The sequence below is a fragment of the Sarcophilus harrisii genome, chromosome 4, assembly GCF_902635505.1.
Source record: "Sarcophilus harrisii chromosome 4, mSarHar1.11, whole genome shotgun sequence".
Classification (NCBI taxonomy): domain Eukaryota; kingdom Metazoa; phylum Chordata; class Mammalia; order Dasyuromorphia; family Dasyuridae; genus Sarcophilus; species Sarcophilus harrisii.
This window is the reverse complement of record NC_045429.1, coordinates 97,944,664-97,964,533: the sequence shown is the minus strand read 5'-3', so window position 1 is coordinate 97,964,533 and position 19,870 is coordinate 97,944,664. Positions and strand designations below refer to the sequence as shown.

The window sequence follows — 19,870 nt, the reverse complement described above, 5'->3', positions numbered from 1 at the left end:
GGGCTGCTAACCCACAGGACTGGGACGGGGAGGGCGTGTATTCCTAAAGGGAACTGGAGATGGGGATGGGACCCCTTGGTTTGGGTGAAGTACTCAGATAGCAAGGAGCTAATGTTGACTTTGAATAATCCAGAGAAAGGAAGGCAAGAGCTTTTCAGCTGTATGTCCAGTCCTGTGTCCTGGGTGCGCTTCCTAGAGCTGTGCCGGCTATTAGCCTCCCTCATCCAGCTTTTCCCCAAGGATTTGTAAATTCATTCCCTCACCAGTGTGCTTTGTCTGTTCTCTCCCTCATCTCCATTACCACCTCCCTCCAGACTCCAAGTTTTCCCCTAAACTGGTCACTGGCTGAATTTTGCTCTTGTTCTTGGCTTTCTATGAAGATTCTATTCATTCAAACATATCCTCTTTGTGGCTCTTGGCTTCTAAACTGATAATAATAATAGTTACTATTTATATTGTGCTATACAGTTTGCTGATTGATTTACAAATATTATCTGATTCCCTTCATAACCCCGGGAAGTAATTGCTTTTATTAAGCCCATTTTACAAATGAGGAAATTGAGGCAGACAGAAGTGAAGTGATTTATCTGAGATCATACAGCCAGTCAATGTCTGAGGTAGGATTTGAATTCAGATTTTTCTGAATCCTGAACTGAGGCTTTTTCTTCTGTATCATCTAGCTGTGTCCGAACTAGAACAACTATTCAATACTCTTTACTACCTTCCTTAGGCAGATTTCCTTCTTATCTCTTGTTTAACTGATAAATAGAATCTTAGAATGTTAGAGCCAGAAAAGACAAAACCATTTTTAACCATTTTTATATCATGATCCCCTTTGGCAGTCTGGTGAAACCTATGGATCCTGTCTTGGAATAATATTTTCAAATGCATAAAATATATAGGATCACAAAGGAAACTAGTAATACTGAAATAGCATTAGCAAAACACTTTTTTTTTTAAAGTTCATGGACTGCAAGGGAAGAACCCTTGTATAGTGAAGGAACTGAGAGAAGTGAAGTAGTTTATGCAAGATCAAACAGTTATGTAGCAGCCAAGAATTAAATCTACCTCCTATAACTCCCCAAACCAGTTATCTCAAAAGTTTAGGTATAGAATTGAGACCTCTTGAAGTTGTATCATTCCTCCCTCTGCTTCTAGGGAAAAAAGCCTCTAATTCATGTCAGTTCTTCTTGTGCTCTCTAGAAGAAAGCATACTTTGACCTTTTCTCCCTCCTTCCCTCCTTGCCTTCCTCCCTCCCCTTTCTCTCTTTCCCCCTCTCTCCTTCTCTCATCTTCTTTTTCTCTTTTTCTCTCTCTTCCTCTCTTTCCTTCTTTTTCTCTCTCTCTTCCCCTTTTACCCCCCTCTCCCTTTCTCCCTCTCTCTTTTTCATTCTCTGTACCTCTCTCCTCCTTTCTTCCCCTCTCCCTCTTTCTTATTCTAGTCAGTGCTTGATAGCTAAGAGATTCTCTCTCATTCTCTCATTTTTAACCAGCACCAAATATTTTCATTTGAGAGCCACCAGGTTCAGCTTTGCCCCCACTCAAGTAAACTTCAAAGAGAGAGGTGTGCTTGGCTGCCTGAGCTGATACTACCTAGTCCAGCCCTTGCAGAGTGGTCTTTCTCAGTAGCAAACCTCACTTGACCAAGGTCAACACCAGCCTGCCTGTGTGTAAGGGGTGATGGTTCAAGAAACTTTAGAGACTGAGGAATGGATCCTGGGAGGTGGGAGGAGGGACCCAGTTACCCACATGCCCTCTATCTCTATTGGGCAGAGCCGAATCGGACTACTAATAATTGTGCCAGTCAAATCTAGGGCCATCTCTTTAGTGACTCAGCTGATGGGCCTGGGAAAGCCTGGACAAATGAAAACCATAAAGAATCAATCCCCAACCTCACTTAATCACCTTTGGCACCAAATCTCAGGCCAGAGTGGTTCATAGTTGGCAGAACAGAGGGCTTGGGTTTTAAGAGATTCTTATTATTTTGGTCCCACCCGTGGGAAGCATGGGGAAGAGCTAAAAGGTCCAAATGTCTACAAATTTCTGGATAATTAATCACCAAGAGGAAAAACTTAGATGGTCTTAGTTCCTTTCTTTCCCTGATTTGAGAACACCAGGTGAATCTAGAGAGATGGGCAAAAAATTCTTTGGTCTCCCATTGCTACCTTATGTTATTAGCTCCTTAAGGATATTCAGTCAGTCAACATGCATTAATTAAATGCTTACTATGTTCCAGGCATTTGTTCCTGCTCACAAGGAGCTCATTCTAATGCAGTAGAAAACATGCAAACAATTACATATATTCAAGATATATCCAGAGTGGATGGAAGGTATTTTCAGAGGGAAGGTACTGAGGGGTGGGGGTAGGGGTGGGAGGACAAGGTTGATCAGGAAGGATCTCTTCCAGATGATGGGATTTGAGCTGAGTCTTAAAGGAAGCCAGTGGAGTCTGTAGGTGGAAATGAGAAGCTATCATGGTACCTAGTACAATACTCAGCTTGTAGGAAGCACCCTATAAATGTTTGTGGAATAAATGAAATTTCCTCCTGTCAAAGCACTGAGAATATTTTGGTGGGAGAGATACATATTCAGCAATCACATAGGCAAGCACCCTTACTTAGAGTCATTCAGGCATTGAAAGGCAAAGGGAAAAAAACATTTCCCCATCCCTCCACTGATAGTCCTTAGAGGTCATGGACCCTATTTTAAGAAGCATGGAGGAAGATTCTGTTTTTTTATTACCCATCTTTGTCTGTACCTCATCTATCAAATTTGTTGCTTTTTCTCTTAATAGTTTCTTTTGTTCCTTCTACAATGCTATTTTCTACTTTCTTTCTCTCTACCCTCCTGACTCCCAGCCTCTTCCACAATTCAGTTACCCCATAGAGCCTTAACTGTATCCCTAGGAGGAATAGGGATAGTTCCACGGCAGGGATGGGAGGGAAAGAGGAGGTAGGTACGACCTGACTCTGAATGGGGTGGAGGTAGAGGAGGGGAAGATCTATAGAGGTGTACCTGGGGAGATGAGTACTCAGTCAAGCCTCCAGAGCTGAGAGGGAGTTGGGGGGGAGAGGGAGAGGGAAAAAAAGAAGGAGAGGGAGAGAGAAAGAGGAAGAGAAAGAGGGAGTGAGGGAGAGGGAGGGAGAAGGAGGAAGAGAGAAAGGGAGAGAGAGGAAAGGAAGAGAGAGAGGAAGAGAGAGAGGAGAGGAAGAAAGAGAGAGGGAGGGAGAAGGAGGAAGAGAGAAAGGGAGAGAGAGGAAAGGAAGAGAGAGAGGAAGAGAGAGAGGAGAGGAAGAAAGAGAGAGGGAGGGAGAAGGAGGAAGAGAAGGAGAGAGGAGAGGAAGGAAGAGAGAGGGAGGGAGAAGGAGGAAGAGAAAGAGGGAGTGAGGGAGAGAGAGGAGAGAAAGGAAGAGAGAGGGAGTGAGGAAAAGAGAGGAGAGGAAAGAAGAGAGAGGGAGGGAGAAGGAAGAAGAGAGAGAAGGAGTGAGGGAGAGAGAGGAGAGGAAGGAAGAGAGAGGAAGGGAGAAGGAGGAAGAGAAAGAGAGAGAGAGAATGAGAATGCGTGTGTGCGTGTGTGTGTGTGTGCGTGTGTATGAGTGTCGAGCAGAGAGTGACAGGAAGAGAAGTCTCAGATAGGCTTTGGATTCCATCTATTCCTGTAACACACACATCTGTAGTTACATCCTTTGGAAAAGGTCAAACTCTGCTTGTAGGATTGGAATGCAAGGGGCCAGGGAGTAGGGTGTGGGGAGGGACTGGAGCTTCATATACTCTTTTTGGCTGTATGATGGGATAAGGAGGGGCTGAGATTCTGCAGTTCCTTTTTGGGTAAGTCTGAGGGGACACCAGGACCCCAGGTGAATAGGCAATGCACCCACTGCCCTGAGATGAAAAGAGATTTGAACTTTCCCTCTCTTTGGCTCTAGAAAATTGCCCTGTCAGTCAAGAGGGCAGGGATCAGAGGAGACAGAGAAATAATACCGAGATCAACATGTGACATATGACAGCACACACACATACATCCACAAGTTTACCACCAAACAGAGGCAGACAGTCATCCACTTGGGTACCAACATACATACTTTCCCAGGGCAATCTCTCTGCCTTCCTTCCCCTCAGAACCCATGCTTTGTATCCATTCCACGTGTCCATTACTGGCATGTACATATACCTATACACACACACACACACACACACACACACACACTCGTTCACTCATTCACATGCCCACATAATCTACACACATATTCTAAAAGCTCTTAGCTTTTAGAATTTCTATTTATAGGTATAAAATTGCCCTGACCAAACCTGCAGATTTACTTCTCTAAAGAAGACTCAGAAGAACTGAGTTCCAGGCGGGGTGGTCTATCTGGTGGCTAGCTGCCTGAAGAGGGGGAAATCACCTTATTCCCAATTTCTATTTGTCCTGGCATCCACCCTGATCCTTTTGGCCTCTCCCTTCATTGGTTTGTTTTCCTTTTCATAGGTGTGGTCCTTTTCTGAGTTTTAGAGCATGGGGTGGAGACATCTAGATGATAGATCTGACTTTATATACAGTGGTTTTCTGTCACCAATTCTTGTAGATTTATTGCAATTGCCTCCTAAGAGGTCTTGCTGCTTCTACTCTATCCTCTCCAAGTCAGAATTTCTAATAGTAATAATGGCTAACATGTTACATATATTTGATCCTTGCTACCACCTTGATCCATCCACCCTCCACCCCCATCAGGGGAGATGTTGTTATCCCCATTTTACAAATGAGGAAACTGAGGCAAATGCAAGTTAAGGAATTTGCCCAGGGTCACACAGCTAGTAAGTGGCAGAAGTAGGATATGAATTCAGGTCTTGCTACCTTCAAATCCATAGTCTTCTCTACTACACCGATGATATAAAATTTAAATAGAAACGGGGGCTACTAAACCATACATAAGATCCCTGTGAGCTACATATTGACTTAGAAAACTACATGTTAACATTTTTTATGTTCTGTTGTATTTTTATATATTTTATGTATTTTGGTATTGGCCAATTATATTTTAATTTGCTTCCAGCACTAGGAGTTTTGGGGCTGGGGAGAAGGAAGGGGTTTTTTTGACAACTCTCTACTGTACCACATCATTATGCATAGATTTAATCTTGTTACTGACTTCTCTGTTCCAAACTCAACATCTTGTCTTCTCAGCACTAAATTCAGACTCTTTATTTTAATTAACATTCAAGGTCTTCTATAGCCTAGCACCAACCTTTCTTTCCACCCCCTGTACACATTTGGTGTTTCAAAACTGGACTGTTTGTGTTCCCATGGTGTAAGCCTAGAAGGCAGCTCACTTTCAGATTCTTCTTTGGAATATAAGCTTCTAGAGGGCAGGGATTATTTTGTTTTTGACTTCTAACACAGAGGTTTCTCTTACCTTCTTATTTCTCTCAGTCTCTGGTCATACTGTTTTCTATGGCTGGCAATAAGCCTCATTCCTTCTCCACCTTTTTTCACCTCCCCCAGCTCCTTTTCCATCCACCCTTTACAATCCAACTCAAGCCTTCATTGATCTATCCAATTGTGGAATTAGACACCCCACATCCCTCATTCAATGGAGCCATTGGATGATGGAAATGGTAGCTCGTATTTTTATGATGCTTTAGATGGTTACTCCCATATTACAGGTGAGGAAACGTTGATCCAGAATTCAGGTGAATTACCTAGGACCACTGAATGAGGGGCAGAGTTTTTGGATTTTAATCTGTCTCTCTTGATGATAGGTCTAGCCCTTGTTAGGTGATAAGAACAATATCTGCAGAATGCAGCTTTGACTGCTCTTGATTCTGGCTTGGGAGCCTTACTGGCATTTGTTTTGAAATGTGAGCAAAGAAACCTTCAACCCTGCCTTAATTTCCCAGACAGTGAATTATCCTAGTTATGGGAAGTAGCTACAATGGTATTTCCTTAAAAAGACCAACCAAGGTAGATGGTTGTTCAGAGGCAGCATTTGACTAAATTGTGGAGATCTGAATTCCTCCACCTCACCTTATTACATTAGGACTTGTCTATATGATTCTCCATTGTGTTGGTTGCGAGACCAAGACAGTAGACTTCTCTGCTTCCTTGAGGTTTGCACCAAAATTGAATGTAAACAAATATTCTGTAAATGAAGTCTGGTAACCAGAACGCTTAACTTCCCTGGGCCCCCTATAAAATGAAAGGGTTGCACTAAATGAACTCTAGTTCCCCCCTTGGCCTAGATCCATGATCCCAGAAACCAGTTATAGTGCATTTTGTAGGGGAGAGACAGACAAGTCTGGTAAATTGTCCATGTAGAGAAATTGTGACCCATCATCCAATGAACCAGAGAAGGCTTCCTGCAGTAGGGTGAGGAAAAACTTGGAGAGCTTTTGGTGTGTGCTTGTTTTTGTCGGGGAAATCCCTAGCTGGCTAATACTTTTGCCCTGGGCAGTGCTTTAGAACTATGCCTTCTCTGGCTGCCAGGGCAGGGTGGGGGTAGGGAGGAGCAGCATCTCAGGGCTAGATTGGAGCGAGATAAATCAGGCTTAATGAGACTGTCTTTCTTTTCCTCTCTTTCTCCCTCTCTCTTTTTGTCTGTCTCTCTATCTCATTCTCTGTCTCTGTCTCCTTCATGGGGGTAGGGAGGAATATTTCAGGGTAGATTGGTGGGAAATAGACCAGGCTTAATGAGACTGTCTTTCTCTTCCTCCCTCTCTCCCTCCCTCTTTCTTTCGGTCTCTCTATCTCATTCTCTCTCTGTGTGTGTCTCCTTCCAGCTCTTCTTGGATCATCTTCAGAGTTTTCCCCATTCTCTAGGGTGGGTTCCCCTTCTGCCTCTTCCTTGTCCTGAAGATAGGGGTGAATGTGACTGGATTCCCAGCCATTTGCTACTCTCACACTGGGGATGGGGGAGAAAACAAAAGGGTAGATTAAGGCCGGTCAGACTGAGTTGGGTTCATGTTCAGGAGCTCACTAACAGCATCCAGCTGCTGCCGCACCCACCAGACTTCCTGTCTTGGGATTTGGGTTTGGGGATTTTTTCTTCTGAATGTGTGCTCCCATCAAAGTGAATGACCCAATTAGACTTTTGGAAGCCCTTTTCCACAATAGCTGTCACAATCTTTCCTGTCATTCCTCAGGATGCTATTTCTCTAATCTAAGATCCTTCCTTTTGCTCATTCATCTTTTTCTCCATTTCCCTTACTCCCACCCCCTACCCCTTCCTGGCTCTGCTAGTGGCTGTATTCCAGAAGCCTCAGCCTAGTGCTCTAGTGACCACTGTAGCATCCACTGACCTAAGAAAAGAAGCCAAAATATAGTTGTGGGGAAGGGCATAGTGACAGAAGAAAATAGCACTAAGGAAGGGTCATCTTGAAAGGACTTATATTATCTGATCTAACCTTATGAGTTACGTACAAACTTATTTATCATGCATGCAGGTATTAGGATCAGAGATTTAGGTCTAGAAGAAATCTCAGAGCCAATCCTAATCAAAGTCCAGAGAGGTTAAGGGGGACCTAAGGTTACACAGGTCATAAGCATCATAAATGGAATTTTAATTCAGATCCTTGAGTTCCAGAGTAAGCATTATTTTCATTCTATTTTCTATTTTTGAAATAAGAAGCAGCAGAGCATCTGAAAAACTCATATACTCTCATCAATACTTTCGTTATCTTCAAGAGTGCCAAGAACAGCTAAGTGACACCTTAGTGCATAGAGCACTAGGCTTGGAATCAGGGAGACTCATCTTCATAATTTCAAATCTGACCTCAGACACTGACTAGCTGGGTGATCTTGGGCAAGTCACTTAACCTTCTTTGCCTCAGTTTCCTCATCTGTAAAATGAGCTGAGAAGGAAATGGCAAATATATCTGCCAAGGAAACTCCAAATGTGGTCACAAAGAGTTGAACATGACTGAAAACAATTAAATAAGTTTGTCATCTGTGAAAGACTTGTGTTCCAGCCCAGTGAAGTGAATAAGTCCTTTTTGTATTCTCTTGTCATTGATGAGACATGGCTACAACTGGGTTTGCCTCCAGGCATTTAAAAAAAGACTCTATTAATTTTTTGAAGCTTTTTTTATTTTCAAAACATATGCAAAGATAATTTTTCTCTATTGAGTCTTGCAAAACTTGCGTTCCAATTTCTTCCTCTTCTTCCATCCCTTCCCCAAGATGGCAAGTAATCCAATTTATGTTAAACATGGTAAAAATATATGTAAATCCAATATAGGTATACATATTTATACAATTATCATGCTGCCCCCAAAAAAATATGATCAAAAAGGAAAAAATGAGAAAGAAAATAAAATTTAAGCAAACAACAAAAGAAGTGATCCATACTCTGTTCCTAGACCTCTCTCTGGGTGTAAATGGCTCTTATCATAAGATCATTGGACTAGTCATTTTCTTTAACCCAAACTTGCATAGTATGAGTGCTGGAAGTGTTTTAAAGATAGGAACCGAGACTTTTGGTGGCAGAGATGAGGCAAAGAAAAGAATCACTATGCATTGTCACATGAGTGAGACACTTAAATAGCATATAGAATCTCTTTCTCTCACTCTCTTGCTCTTTTTTTTGATAGACGGATACAGGTCCTGATTGTAAAGCTATTAGGAAGGAAGGAGGAGCAGGGAATTATATTCACCTAGCTCTCTCCACCCTGTTCCACCCCTAAAAAAAAAAAGTTCTCATTACCCCCCTCTTCCCACCACCCACTCTTTTCCAAGATGTCCTTGGGGGCAAAATGTGCAGGTGGGAATTGGGTGCAGCCCTTTTAAGAGACCAGAGCTAGTGTGAGGTCTGGGAAGGGGCCCAGGGAGAGATAAGATAAGGCCATTACTTGAGATTTCAGCTCTGGTCCCTCTGGTTAAACTGTTGGGAGGCAAACAGGAGCCAGGGGTCATAAGGGGACTGACAATGTGGGTTCTGTGCCTCATCAGGCAGTGTTGAGAGCTGAAACAGGTTTGGGCTGTAGAAGGAGGAGAAATGGTAATGAAGGGTGGCATAGGCTTCAGTACCAAAGATGGGGAGAGGAAGACATGCTATCTTTAACTCATGGGAAGATGTTCTGATTCAACACAGGCACCTTGGTTGTCCCTCAAATCTTAATGGAAATGGTGTGCTATGGGAAAACCAGGCTCAATTCATTTGAATAAATCTAAATATATTTGCATTCATCATACCAGTAGATAATCCTTGCCTTCATTTAGACTTCCCCAAAATTCATTGCCTATTTTTAAAGAGATAGAGAGGGTGTTTGACTGCCCAGTATTTGCCCACCCTCCATCTGTCTCTTTCTAAAAGATTTCAAAGTCATATCTTCTATATTTTGCACATAATGAAGCATACCTGGGGCTTAATTGCTTATGCAGACCTATGCAAATAATATGTGCAGGAGTGGTCTCCCCTTTTTTAATTTCCAGAACTGCAGGTTGTGTTTTCAGACTCCTGGCTGGGACAGGGAGATCCCAGAGGAGGAGATTCAGCCAGGCTTTGATACTGCAGCTAACAGAAGGAATTTGAGCAGTCAGTGGGGAAGTCTAGAAGGAAGGGATTCTTATGCCAGTCAAGGAAAGAGAGGTAAAGGTTAAGATGGGAAAAGGTGAGTGGTCATCTACCTGGGGACTATTCCCCTCTGCTCCCTGGTTCACCCAGACTCAGTGATGCTGTGACCATTTCTGCCTCCCTCTCTTCATAAATAAAAATATATATATATATATATTTATCCCCTCCTAAGATCTCTACTCTTTCATTGGCCCTATGGGCAAATATTTCATAATGTGGCTCACCCAATTGGGCACGGCGCCAGGGCCGGCTGCCTCGGGTTGCGCCTCTTCTCCAATCCTGTAGGGAGATCTGGGTGGGACTAGAACACTCTGCCTCTCCACATGGGAGGTAGCAGATTACTCAGGTAGATGGCAGTAAGGTGGGAGCTCCCTCTCTCCAGCTACCTCTGGAGGTCCTGAGTGCAAAGGGCTGTCCACTGGCAGTGACTAAGCCACTCCGGCAGCATCCAAGGGGTTAAAGCATTAGGGCCTGTCAGCCAACATGTGTGGCTGTTAATGATTGCTACCCACCAGGGACCTGGCCAGTATTAAAAGGAAAACCTTTTCTCTATTCCTGGAGTGGAAGAAGTCAGGGCTGGAGGATGCAGAGGGGACTCAGGAGAGCTGGTGAGTGAGTCTCTCTGTCTACCGTTGTTCGATTGTGTGTGCTGCTCAGGAGTACAGGGGGAGGATGTGGGATATAATGCTAATAATGTGTTTGACTAGCTTTTTCTTTTATTGTAACGATGCAAATCCTTCCCTTTAAAAAAATGTTTTTTTTTTTTAACATAAAGTTAAGAGATGTCACTGTCTGCATGTATTTCAGGCAAAGGGACAGATGGAGCTGTAGATCTCTGTCCTGAAACAGAGACAATGGCCTGAGTGGCTGTAACACACATAGAGCCAGAGCTGCCTTCCTTAACCCCTTGTCAGCCATTGTCTACAGAGAGGAAGGGGGCAGGCATGAGGTAGAGTAGGTGGGTGACTGGGGCATTGTTCCCCAGATGTGAGGAGCATTGCAGGAATTAGGCCTCTGGGATAGGGGGCAATACGAGGGAAGCTGCAGTTTCCTGTGCTCTCCTTTCTCTTTGTGGGACAGGTGTGAATTAGTAGGGTGGCTCAGCCTGCAGAGAGTCCTATAACTTAAGTGTGGAGAGATCTGCCTGAAACTGGGAAGAGCGGAAGATAGTCTGCTCCAGCACGGGTGTTCTCCCAGCTCTGGGATCCTTTTACATATATACTGGCCCAGCTGCCCCGGGAAGGATGGGAACAGCTCCCCCCTTCTTTGTTGGGAGTTTTATGAGCTAGTTCCCTCAGCAGAAGGTCGTGTGTGTGTGTGTGTGTGTGTGTGTGTGTGTGTGTGTGTGTGTGTGAGATACAATATTGAGCAGCATGGAGAGCAAAACGACTAGCTTGTTTCTCTCTTGGCTTGAATCCTGTTTGCCCTTCTGCCCCTCCTTTGGGAAGGAAGTGGGATGAATGATGGGATAATGTGAAGACACGAGCCTTTCTCTGAACTTTGGGGGAGGAAGAGAGAGCTCTTATTGCTATCAGCCGTCCTATCTCCTCACTGATTGTCCTGTCTCCTTGCCTAAGAACCCTTCTCCCCCTTCCCTCTACAAGTCATTGTGTCAGGGATGAGTTTAGACAGGAGCTTATGCCACGGGCTTGGAAAAGGCTCACAAACATTTTGGAGAGCCTTTGGGCTGAACCCCATTCCCTCCCCCCTTGCCAAAAGGTCTGTTACCTTCCCTACCCTGGAGGATAGTGGCAGCCAGAGCACAGACCGTCCTAGATGGACAGTGCCTGGGAACTGACTAACCTGTCAGCCAGGCGACTGCTGGTCAGCGCATGCAGTCTGTCCTCCCCTAGCAATGGCACAGTGGGGTCTGTAGGAACAGCCCGTCGGTCAGTTCTCACGGGGCACCACACCTCCCTTCTCCCTTAGGTCCGTGGGGCGGGGAGCAGGGTCCATCCCACCTCTGTCTTTCCCTGGAGTGTCAGGGAGATCATCTCTTTTGTTCCACAGGCATTGTCTTTCTGCCTAAGCCCTGATTTGGGAGATTTCTTTTTCTCTTTTTTTCTTTCTTCTATTCTTCCTCCCTTTGGCCAGGAGTCACCCATGGGCATTCTGGGCAGCCTAGTGCCCTGTTGGGTCACATGCTGTTTGTTTAGGGACAGGCTGTTTTCTCGTGATCAACCCTGGGGAGGAGGGGCTGGAGAAGAAAGAAGCAATGACCCCTGTTGTCCCTGGGGGCAGCATTGATACATCTTGCACTGTCTTGGCTGGCAGGCCCCCTAGCCCAGAATGCACATTCAGCCGTACCTCTTACAATCCTTCAAGGCTCAGTTCAGATACCATCTAACAACAACAACAGCAACAGCCACTTACCTCTGATCCTGCAAAACAATCCTGGGAAGTAACTGATATTATTATCCCTACTTTACAGCAGAGGAAACTGAGGCATACAAGGTGAAGGGAAGCGACTTGCCCAGAGTCACACAGAATTTTACATTTTCTTCTCCAGCTCATTTTACAGATAAGGAAACTGAGGAAAACAGGGTGAAGTGACTTGCCCAGATTCACCCAGCTAGGAAGGGTCTGAGACGGGATTTATATTCAGGAAGATGAGTCTTTGTGACTCCAGGCCTGGTCCTATTAGCTCCCCAAATTGACCTGGAATTCAATAAGTCACTGAGGAGAAGAAGGAAGGACTAGTCTCCTGTGTCTCTGAATGGCTACTTTGCCCCTTTGGTGGAGCATTCTGAGTTTCCCTTTAATTTGCCCTTCTATCACCTTCCTCCAGCCCTACTGGGACTGCTTTCTTTTGGGCAATTGATAATGACAATCTCATAGTGGAACAAATGGTAGTAAAAATAAGTCCCAGACTGTAGATTATGCAGGATAATTTCAATTAGGCCTTTCCAGGCTAAATATTTTCCTTTTTTTTTTTTGGTTTGTTGATAAGAAAAAGCAGGCTGAAGTCCATGAGGGTGGGGAGGAAAGAAGCCCAGGTTTTGCTATCAAAGGCTGCAGAATGGAACCCTTTCTCTGTCATTTACTATTTGGGTGACCCTTGCCAAGTTACCTTTCTTCCTTTGGATATATTTTCTCTTCTGCAAAATGAGTTGGATGAGCTCTCCCAGGACGAGGGCGCTTTTGGCTCTAAATTCCATCATCCCTGATGAGTTACAGCTGACAAGGAAGTTGGCCTATAAAGACACATTTACGGAGAGTGACTAGAATCCTACCACAGCTTCCTTTCCAAAAAGCTCCCTTTTCTTGTTGGACCTCATTTTCTACCCTTGGCTTTAAGTGGGACCAGAAGGAGTATGTTCCCATGTTACAGATGGAAGAATTAAGAGCTAAGACCCAAAGTCCCTGGGAAAATTGGGGCTCTTTCTGTGAGGATTTTCAGTTTGTATCCCACCCACTGGCAGAGTGTTTCTGGCTCTGCCCCCAAAGGGGCCTCCCAGTCAGTAAATTGAGGAGTTTCCTGTCATTCTAAGCCTTTGGCAGGCAACCCCCCCCACCCCCTTGACTATATGGGAAGCTCCAGAAACCTCTGTGTTTTCAGGAGAGATTTAAAATTTCCCACTGTCCCATCTGTGATCACCCTGTCTCCCCTGTTCCCAATCCATAAGGCAGATCCCTTGGGATCTGGGAAAGGGATCCCAGGTGAGATAGAGAAAATATCATATGATGTTGGTGGATTTAGGAAAATGTAGAAAGACTTGGAATTATGAAGAAAGACAGTATCCACCTTCAGAGACAAAGGGACAAACGAATATAGTATGGTTTTACATAAATATGTGATTGTATGTACATGTGTATGATTATATCTGTGTATATGCATGTATATATGTGTATGAGTACATGTAATATATGTCCATATAAATATAGTCATGCTTAATCACAGCCTTTTGGGGAGAGGGGGAAAAAGAACAAATTAAAAAGTGCACAATAAAGGACAAAAGAAAGCCTACAAGGAAGCAAAGAAAAGATGGATAGCTCTGAATACAATGTATAGTATTTATTACTGAAATGGAAATTTCTTGCTTTATATTTTGAATCCTTTTCTATGTTCTGTAGAGATGGCAACGTTTGTTCTTTATTTTTCTATTTTGTATTTGTTTTAAATAAATAAATAACTTTAAAGAATATCATAGGGTGATAGATACAGAATTGGAAGGAAACTTAGAGGTTGTCTAATCTAAACCCTTCACTTTATAAACAAGGAAACTGAGGTCCAGTGGCTAAGCCAAATGACTTGCCCAAAATCATACTAGCAATAGGCGAGTCTAAATTTTTGTCTTGGGATAGAAATGGAGGTGACTATAGGTATCCAGCCCTTCCCTCCTGCTTCTCCCTTCCTTCAGACCTTTTGCAGATGCCTGGAAGGTGGTATCTCTAAAACGAGAGCTTTGTCTGATACCTTACTTTCCCTCTTCCCCTTCTCTCTTCCCCCCCCCCCCAGCTGGGGAAGCTGAGATCTCCTCTTCTCCAGACAAAGCCTCCCCTTTGTAGTGTCTTATCAGGGTCGTGGCTGCCTGGCTGGGCGGGGGAGCAGGAGAGGAGGGGCTCAGAGGCCATGGAAACTGGCCAATCTCTCAGTGAGATGCCTGGGAAGCCGAGAGAGCTCCCAGCCCTCCCTTGCACGCTCACTTGTGTGACACACACACACACACACACACACACACACCATATATGGCAAGAATCTCTCCACCCCTCCTATCTATAACAAGCCATCAATCTGCAAATATATATTAAGCATCTACCAAGGAAGAGAGTCCAGGTTGAGAACTCTGAATGTTAGAAGAAAATCTAAGCATGAGTTGCTACTCAGATGATACATTCATGTCCTTTCCATTACGGCAGGTACATATCCAGCGGGGATTCAAAGCATCAAAATTCATAGGCTTTGTCCCCTCACACTGTCCTAGGATTATCCCCACAATCAAGATCACTGTGAACATTCTGGGACTGACTTTTTTTTTTCTTCCAGATTTTAGTCCTTTATTTTATATCACAGTTATTTTCACATGATTAAATATAAATACAAAGAAACTTTGTCATCCAAAGTGATTTTTTTTTATTATTATAGCTTTTTATTTACAAGATATATGCATGGGTAATTTTACAGCATTGACAATTGCCAAACCTTTTGTTCCAACTTTTCCCCTCCTTCCCCTAACCCCCTTCCCCTAGATGACAGGTTGACCAATACATGTTAAATATGTTAAAGTATAAATTAAATACAATATACGTATACATGTCCATACAGTTATTTTGCTGTACAAAAAGGATCGGATTTTGAAATAGTGTGGGACTGACTCTTGGTCAGGGCTTTTTTTTTTGAATGTATTAAGTTCTCTTAATTTTTTTAAATAATTTTTTATTGACAGAACCCATGGCAGGGTAATTTTTTACAACATTATCCCTTGCACTCACTTCTGTTCCAATTTTTCCCTTCCCTCCCTCCACCCTCTCCCCCAGATGGCAAGCAGTCCTATACATGTTAAATAGGTTATAGTAGATCTTGGATACAATATATGTGTGCATAACCAAACAGTTCTCTTGTTGCTCAGGGAGAATAGGATTTAGAAGGTATAAATAATCCGGGAAGGAGAACAAAAATGCAAGTAGTTTACATTCATTTCCCAGTGTTCTTCTTTGGGTGTAGCTGCTTCTGTCCATCCTTGATCAATTGAAACTAAGTTAGATCTTGTCTTTGTTGAAGAAATCCACTTCCATCAGAATACATCCTCATACAGTATCGTTGTTGAGGTATATAATGATCTCCTGGTTCTGCTCATTTTGCTCAGCATCAGTTCATGTAAGTCTCGCCAATCCTCTCTGTATTCGTCCTGCTGGTCATTTCTTATAGAACAATAATATTCCATAACATTCATATACCACAATTTACTCAGCCATTCTCCAATTGATGGGCATCCATTCATTTTCTAGCTTCTGGCCACTACAAACAGAGCTGCCACAAACATTTTGGCACATACAGGCCCCTTTCCCTTCTTTAGTATCTCTTTGGGGTATAAGCCCAGTAGTAACACTGCTGGATCAAAGGGTATGCACAGTTTGATAACTTTTTGGGCATAGTTCCAAATTGCTTTCCAGAATGGCTGGATGTGTTCACAATTCCACCAACAATGTATTAGTGTCCCTGTTTTCCCACATCCCCTCCAACATTCCGCGTTATCTTTCCCTGTCATTCTGGCCAATCTGACAGGTGTGTAGTGGTATCTCAGAGTTGTCTTAATTTGCATTTCTTTGATCAATGGTGATTTGGAACACTTTCATATGAGTGGTAATAGTTTCAATTTCATCATCTGAAAATTGTCTGTTCATATCCTTTGACCATTTACAATTGGAGATGGCTTGATTTCTTATAAATTAGAGTCAATTCTCTATATATTTTGGAAATGAGGCCTTTATCAGAACCTTTGTTGGTCAGGGCTTCTTAAATTTTTCTCCTTTTCGACTCCTTTTCACCTGAGAATTTTGATGTGACCCTGGGTATATATGTATATGATAGGTATACAAATCAAAGATTTACTGGTAATAAATTATAATTTTTCAATCCCCACATTCAGTTACTGACAAGAAATCATAATTTTGTGACCCCCACATTCAGTTACTGATAAGAAATTATAGTTTTGTGAACCCTACTTTCAGTTAGGAGATTCCATATGGGGGCTTAAACTATAGTTTAATCTAGAACTGGGCTTGAGATGTTTCAGCAGGAGGGGGCTGACAGCCCTCATTAGTTTTTTTAGATGCTCTATCCAGAGAGGGACTTAAAAGATCCTGAATCATTAACTTCTTTCCTTCAAGGGGATAAGGCGTTCAGGGTAGACAGACATCAGGGGCCTGAAGGAAACAGAGAGAGCTTAGATTCTGTACTGATTCCCTTAAGCATAAAAATATTTGTTGTTTCCTTGTTGATATTGTTAGATGGCATCTGAACTGGGCCTTGAAGGATTTTAAGAAATGTAGCCGAGTAGAGTGTGCCAAATAAATTCTTGTTGACTGACTGACTGTCTCTTAGCTTCATGTGTTAAAACTTCAGCTTCCCCATCTGTGAAATGGGAATTGGTTGTCTTTTTCTTCCAGAAGAGTACTCAAAAAAGCAAAGGATCATAGCTGGGACCTTAGTCTAAACTCCTCCAAACAGTCACGTAGGTAGAAATTGGATTTGGACTCAGACTCATTTCAAATCTAGCAATCTTTTCCCATATTAGGACTGTGTGTCTCAGTCATGCTACTTTCCCTTCCCCCACTTTCTTTCCTTTCCTGTAGCTTCTTGAGAACATGTATTCTCCCTTCTCCACATGGCTGCTTAAGCAGATGGGGAAGGGCATTATGTCCTCTGCTTGGGCAGGGTGCCATTTATTTAGCACCATTGTTACCACTGGTACCATAATTGATTCCATTATTCACATTCAAAGCAACAAAAAATGTATTAAGTGCCTACTCTGTGCAGAGTACTGTCCCAGGGTGAGATAGAATTTAGCTAAGCTATAGTCCTTGGTTCAAGAAGATTCTAGGGGAATAGCAGAGGGATAAGACCCCCATCACAGATAATATACTCACTCATTGTATCATATTATATATTATAGTTAAGAGCTGCAAAAGAAAATGTTTCTTGGAATTTCTTCATATCGGGAAATTGAGGTAGAGAACAGCTTGTACCTAATGGAGGGGGGATTGAGAAGCAGGAATTTTGCTAGTTTCTTGGAATAGAAATGAAAGGAAGGTCAGCCAATTCAGGCTTTTGTTATGTTCCAAACACTTATTTTGCAGAATTCCTTTTCCCTGGATAGGGTGGGGTTGCTTTTAGGACACAAGTTTCAAATCTGTTGACTAAAGGAGTGGAAAGAGTTTGTTTGAATGATCTTTTACAAAGTCTGGAAGTTAACAGCTCAGGTGCCAAATTCTCTGGAGAGCAATGATTTGTGCCCCAAACCAGAACTGGATACTCAAAGTGGTTCCTGCTACCACTGGCTCCTTTTAACTGAGAGACCCTGTTCGTGTCCCTGACCATCAGGAGAGAGAAACAGGGGTGAGAGAGGATTGCAAGAAGTTGGAACTAACTCTCTAGCAGGACATGGCTCAGAAAGATGTCAGCAGGAAAAACTAAAGCCAGAGATAGACTGTTTCCTCACCCATCCTCATATAGTAAGGAACATAGTAAAAGAAATATGTGTAAAGAGGCTAGTTTCTGAAAGTCAAGAATGTAACTCTGCCTGTCCTGATGCTTTCTCTGAGGTCATAGAACTTGAAGCTGAGCTGCAAGGGACCTCAAGAAATCATGTATCTGGCCCAGGCCCCTGACTTGAGGGAGGTGACATTTAATTATCCTTCTTCTAATGAGTAGGACATTTACTGATAATAAATTATAATTTTGAAATCCTCACATCCAGTTACTAATAAGAAATCAGAATCGGGATTCGGATATTGATTCATGATGTGATGAGAGAGGTTCTGCCAGCTCTGCTTGGTTCCCCACGATCATAGATTCATATATTTTGAGTTAGAAAGGGCTTTATGAGGGTAGCCTCCAGGTTCCATATCAGGGGAACCTTAGATCATGGGGATCCAAACAAATATGTCACATTTCAAGGACTGAGAAGATGCAGAGAAAAATAGAGAGGGAAGTTAGCTGATGATGATAAAACATGGCTAATCCAGGCCTCCAATCTCCTTAGACTCCTTGGGCAATAGCTTTCTCCCCTTTGCTCTTTGAAACACAAAACCTGTTCCTTGTTGTGAACTCAGGGAAGGAGAAGATGGAGGAGGCCGAAGAGATAATATATTATTTGAATCTCTCCTCTCTTTGTCCTGAGCCATTCCATGGTTAGCAAGGGATTTTTCTACTGAAAAAGGAACAGAGAAGTGAATGAGTTCAGGTTGGTACTGTTCCCTAGTGACAACAGGACACTTATTTTCTGCTCCTTTTCCCATCACAGAGGAATAGCGGAAAGGTAAAGGGATAATGGTAGCCTGATACCTTTGGAAACTCAGTCATAAGGCTTGGTCTTGGGGATGTATGTCCAGCCTTCTTAGTTGAACTTGTCTTACCCTAACTGTGCTAGAAATAACTCTTGGCTTAGGAGGTAGAGATAGAGCAGGGTGGAGTAAGGGAGGAAAGGAAGCAGAAAGGAGAGGAGACAGCCAAGAACAAGACTGGGTGGAAGCCACACAAATGGCCTCGGGCAGGATGTGGGCTGGGGCCTCCTCTTCTAGCCCCCTTAGTTTTAGCTTTTGTAGCACATAGGAAAAAGAAGACCCAAGGGACTTTTTCCTGCTCCCTGTCTCAAGCATCTAGACACCCAGAATATTTGGGACAACACTTAAATTGCCCTGTAACAACATCTGGGTGTGGCAGTAGTAGCTCAAGAACAGAAGGACTTTTGGAGAGTGGGGGACTGGCTAGGGAAGTGGGTTTTCTGCTTGGAGTGACCGGAGGAGCTTCAGGAGTCAGTCTGCTCAGAATGTTGGATGGAGAAATGTAAACAGAATTGGTTTTTAATTGGGAGGGAATGTAGGGGCAGATAAGACTGCTGAAACATGAAGCATAATGATGTGAGGAAACAGGAGGAGAGGAGCTGGGATATGTATCTCCTCCTACTCCTCTTTACAATTCTACTCCTTCACCAACAGAAATCCTTTTTTGGGGAAGGTCCATAGTTGGAATTTGCCATTGAGAGAAGTAAGAGGAAATGGGGGTAAGACATATTGCCCTTGTCCCCACCCACTCCTGAGTCTGGTCCAGATATAATGAACTCTGATCTCAGCAGCCAAAACTATCCTTGGATCCAAGAGGCCAGAAGAGAGTTAATTCTTCATCAGCAAATTTCTCAGTTACTATAGAGAAGAAACAGCTGGGGATAAATCAGGCCCCCAATGTTGGAAATGGAGATAGAAGGGCAGGCTGTTAGGGTAGGGAACATTTTTCTTCCCCAACTCAGTTAAGAATTTTTTTTGTATCTATCCCCACAAGTCATTTACCATATATTCATGGGATCTGGACTAAGAAAAGTACAAAACTAACTGTTGGTAGATGTGGCCAGAGTCTCACTGTGTGTGTACATATATGGTTACATATATAAAGGGTCAAAATAGATGATCATAGCATTAGTATTGGAAAGGACTTTGGAAATCAAGTCCATTGGTAAAAGTTAATATAGTTTGGCATATAGTTAAATATAGGCAAATAGTTAAATAGTTTGAATGTCTGGATCCAAAAAGGAGTCCTTAAATGGTTCAATGCTGGTTTGCAAAGAAGTCTCTAGTAGCGTGCCCAA

The 19,870-nt window shown here is 43.1% G+C and overlaps 1 protein-coding gene across 3 annotated transcripts in view; it reads left to right on the top strand.

Moving 5' to 3' along the window:
• Positions 1-19,870, top strand: part of PLEKHA6 (pleckstrin homology domain containing A6) — a 180,753-nt gene that overhangs the window by 90,101 nt on the left and 70,782 nt on the right. Inside the window, exon 1 of one of the 3 annotated variants that reach the window (XM_031937200.1) lies at positions 8,373-10,174. The exons of the other annotated variants lie outside the window; for them this stretch is intronic. The gene's annotated coding sequence lies outside the window, so the exon portion shown is untranslated. Of the gene's footprint in view, positions 1-8,372; positions 10,175-19,870 lie in introns of those variants that run through there. 3 annotated transcript variants of the gene reach the window in all.